Source organism: Mesitornis unicolor, unplaced genomic scaffold, assembly GCF_000695765.1.
Source record: "Mesitornis unicolor isolate BGI_N332 unplaced genomic scaffold, ASM69576v1 scaffold23569, whole genome shotgun sequence".
Lineage (NCBI taxonomy): Eukaryota > Metazoa > Chordata > Aves > Mesitornithiformes > Mesitornithidae > Mesitornis > Mesitornis unicolor.
Window position 1 is genome coordinate 20985 of NW_010209685.1, and position 4743 is coordinate 25727.

A 4743-nucleotide genomic window follows, 5' to 3' on the forward strand; every position below is an offset into this window, starting at 1 on the left:
CATCACTTTGCCCTGGCCCCAGCCCATACCCTTGATTTGCAATAAAAAGAGTTAATGCTGGGACAGGTGAGATTTTTAGGCCCTCAGCTGTAGTCTTGTTAGGGCTGATTTTAATACAGGGGTCACAGAGAAAGAGAAAACCTTTTTTTTTAACTATTAAAACAAGCCAAAAACCTTTCAGGGTGTTTTAACTGTAACCCCATGGGTTGTTTTCTCTTAGGAGGGGGTTTAATGTACTTCCTGCTTTCAGTTTAGTACCTTTTGAAACCGCCTCACCTTGGTCTCTCTGCTTGCTTTCTGACGACGATCACGCAATTTAAAAAAACTTTTATTGGGCGATACACCAGCAAAGCAGGAATTTGAACCATGTTCCATTGCTTTGGAAACAAGAACTAATATAACAGGAGTTCCCATGGCTTCGCATTAAACTTCCATAGACCAAGGTTTTCTGCCTGTACACAGCTTAATTTCAGGACTCTGCACGTTCTCAGGCAAACTTTTACTTTCACCCTTAGCTTTCGGGGGGGGATGGTGATTACTGCGTGTTGTAATTCGGTAAAGCCTGCCCTGCCGCTGTGCTCCTCTGTTGTAACTGAGAGTGGCGCTTACTCCGTGTGGTAGGAGCAGGCAAAGTCTGTGTAGCAACAGCTCTCCCAGCCAATCGGCAAAGGTGCTAAAGTGGAAGCGTTTGTAGCACTTCCTCTGCGTTCATTTTTAATGTGCTCTTTCCTCACCCCCCTCCTCCACTGCAGGCGTGAGGTGCTGTCCTGCAGCTTTCACCCTGGTCTGTGCAATAGAACTTGGTTAAACCAAGCCTTTCCTGTTTAATTGTTTAGTTCTGACCTATATCTGCCAGCAAAAGGTTCTGTATTTAGTTTTCCTCTGCCTTTCTGTAAACTACCCTGCAGTGCCAGCTGTACAGTGTGGCTAAGTAAAACGCCTGAATTTATGTGTATACATTTTTCAGGAGGACTTAGGAGACAGTGAGCAAATTTTATTAGCACTTACCGCAGTTTTCCAACATCCATTTTGATTAACAAGGATACAGTAAAGGCAGTACAGGAAAGCTACAGCACAGCGTAACTCACACCATGTTGTGGCTGCTGAAACACAAGCGGTTAACGCCAGCATTTCCTCTCTCAGATGGAGGAGGCTGGACAGCTGATGCAGAGATGTTTGGCAAGAAGCCTTACACTGTAAGGAAAGGGGAGAGGTTAAGAATTAATGCGAGTTAGAAAAGCTAGTATTGGGAAACCGACCTCGGACCAGGCATTTAAGGCAGCTGGAGGCACTGGATAATAGAAATACAGAAGAAAGGGATCGCTGAATTTTCCTGTCTACTACTGTGTGTTTTGGAACAGGAGAAAAGAAGTCTTTTACTTACATTAATGTTTGCTAGGCAAATGGGTAATTGTTCACTCCTCCTTCCATCTCCAGCCTGATTATCAGATTTGTTCGGTGATCTGGTAGCAAGCAGTGTCTTTGTTTTGGTAACAAAGTCCAACCTACAGTAACAGCAATTGAGCTGCGGGGAAGGTATCCCTGGTACCTCTTTAAAAGACAGGCTCTTGCACACAGAGGCCCTTTGTGCTGACTTACTTGACTTACTCTTTCTGACAAGTCCCTGAATTTAGCTTTATGGGGGTCTTGTTTGTGTTTGTTTTTAAAGCACTGTCTTACCCAAAGACAAAAAGCAGTGCCCTGTTGCTGAGCTGTCAGCCTTGGAGGTAGCTGAGAACACAGATCTGCGATCACACGACAGAACATGGTGCACTTGGGAAATCAGCAGTTCCCTTTCTAAAAAATAAGCTCACTGAAAGATTACGTCTGGTGTTTCCAGTGCTTGTCTGAAGAAAGGTAGAACCTTTACTTTATTTGAATGGTCAGTATTAAATTTCTCCTTTGGTAACTTCTTTTGCTTAAGACAGCCTGTTTTAAAAGAAGTTACCATGTGGGGAGGTGTAACCATATGTGATATATGCACGCTGCATAGTGTACAAGGCCACAGAAGGTGGCCAGAAAAGAAACTGTTACAGATGCAGATGCATCAGTATGTAATGCTGTAATATTTCAGTAGCATTTAATTATAGTTTTTCTTTCTGGTAGATGTGGGTTCTTGGGTCTGCTCTTCTATAGGTGTATATTTCATTGACTTCCATATGTATTACTAAAACATACATGATTGAAGATGAGACATTTTGCTTTTTAGGAGGTGCAGTAGGTAGTTGGATGTTTAGAAACCATCACTGACCAATTAGTCATTCCTTCTAACTATTTATTCTTGGCAAGAGAAGAACTTCTATCAAGAAACTTAAGACTTTAATATAATTGAGAGAAGGGGGGGGAAATACAACATCGACTCTGTTGGTTCATTACTGAAAGCAAATAACTATTCTGCAAGTAACCAAAACAAAAAAAATCTGAAAATTGAGGTGTTATTTTGTAGACAACACCAGAGTCCATGAGATGTGTGGAGTTAGTGCCCTCCCTGACTAGTTTCTAGTTTCAACTCTTGTGAGGAGATACTGGACGACTCCACAGTACCCTCCAGAGAAAAACACTGCACAGGTCAGACCTGCTTGCTGTTTTGACTGCTAATGATCCACCAAGCTTTGCAAGCCAGTGGAGTAAATCAGTTGAGGCCTATGTGGTAGTCACAGAAGAAACTGAGGAGCACATGCTGACGCTTTCCAACAGAGAAGATCAGGAAGGTCAGGATATATTCCTTACATCCTGCTCTGGGCTGTCAGGATGAAGTAATTCTAGCCTGGTAGCAACAGTGTCTCAGACGTGTTGGAAAACCAATGCTGACTGAAGTAGTTTTGCAGGCAAAAGAGGAATACAGATCAGTAATCTCTTACTGGTCTAAGACTATAGCAAAAGAGAATGGAGACTGGTAAATGAAACCATCGCACAGCAGCTTTGATAGAAGCTTTGGTAGATCAAGCTTTTAACCCATCTGTTCCTGTTAACCTCTTCCTTTCTTTTCCGTACTTTATATTTCAACAGAATCTGCTTAATTTTTAATTATTTAATGTCTTCCTAATCTGTATTTGAATCACTGTGATGAATTTTCACCGTTCAGTTGTTTACCTCAATTAAAGGATGTGAATTCTACCACTCCAGAGCCAAGATAAACTTTTGACACGCTGCAGCAGTGGAGGTTTGTCAGCCATCTAAGAATGTCTTAACTTAATGTGTTTCAGTGTCAGCCTTAGAAATGGTATTAAGTGTTATATGCCATTTTGTTGTCAGACAAAAATCAGGAGATTGTATAACCTCGTCTGTTTTATGTCAAGTTTTTATGTCTTTGTATCTTGTAGGAGGTTCACTAAACCATATTTTAATTATTCTCATTAAGAATTATGTTGATTTGCATTAAGATAATGTATCTTCAATACTGAAAAACCTAAGTAGCAGGAAACCATTAATCAGACCTTAATGCAATGGGCTTGCAGGCTTTTAAAGCTTGAATGAGATGTTCTGACTTTCAAGTTTGGGCTGATTTTGGGGTGGTTTTGGTGTTTGGGTTTTTTTTTTTGGTTTGGATTTTGTTGTTGCTGTTTTCTTGCAACTGAAAGACAGACAATTTTAATATTGTTATTTCAGCTGCAAGCTGGAGATCTCTCTGTAATCATCATTTCAAAATCTGCTTCTTTAGAGAGGATGTCACATCTGGAATCACTAACAACTTTTCTTGTTCCAAGGAAAATTAATTTTACATTGTGTGCAGTGGTAAGATAATTAGTGTGGTCTAATAATGTAAAGTGCTTACACGCCGAGATGTTCCCAAATGTATGCAATCCTTTAAGCACTTGCTTCTGAGCACGTTAGCTTATCTGGTAAGAAGAGAAATAGAATATCGCTCAAAATAGTACTTTCTTTATGATGCAAGCTCTTTGCATATACTTTTACCAGGGTGGTTTTTGATTTCGTGGTTGCAGAGGTGGCTGAGGAACGGCTGCTCGCAGGCAGGGTGTCACTGCATTCTGCCTTCTGGCAGCACAGCTGAGACAGCTGCGAGGACACAAATCCAGAGTCAGGTTCTGTTCGCCGCGCACCCCTTCACCCTCGCGATCGCTAGCAAAACGTACCAAAATACCGCTAAAGGAGTGCTGAGCTAATCAGCATATAGCAGCAGCTGAAGATTTCATTAATGAGCCTTTTTTTTTTCCTGTTTACCATCCCAGAAACATAAGCAGAGAAGACTACACAGCTGTCGATGTTATCTGACTGTTTATTTAGTGATTCAAATGCTTTATCTAGTTGAAGTACCCATGTGTCTGGAGCCAAATGACCTCTGTCCGTGTACTTGTCACATGTGAGATTTTCTTGTGCTTATGTGGGGTTCTTCTTATACTTGCTTGTGTGGGCTGTTCACTTGGTTCAGATGCCCCCATATCACACAGCACCTGAAAACCTCAGAGAAGTTTTCCCTGCTGGATTCTCCCCATGCAGGCATTTTTGCAGTACCTGTTTTTCAGTAGTTTTCAGAAATATGATCACCCATACTAGACATCCAGTGTGCAAGATCTTATTTTAGTTCCCATGCATGTAATAGAGGGCTATTTATACTAGCTTGGTTTTGCATGTGACACTTAAAGTAATGGGCTATAAAACATTCCAGGTTTTTAAATTCCTTTTCTTAGGTTGGCTCTCATCTGTGCCAATAATACAAGTAACAAACTGTAGTCATGGTAGGGAGAAAGAGGGAGTTGGAAGGGAGTGTTGATCTGCCTGAGG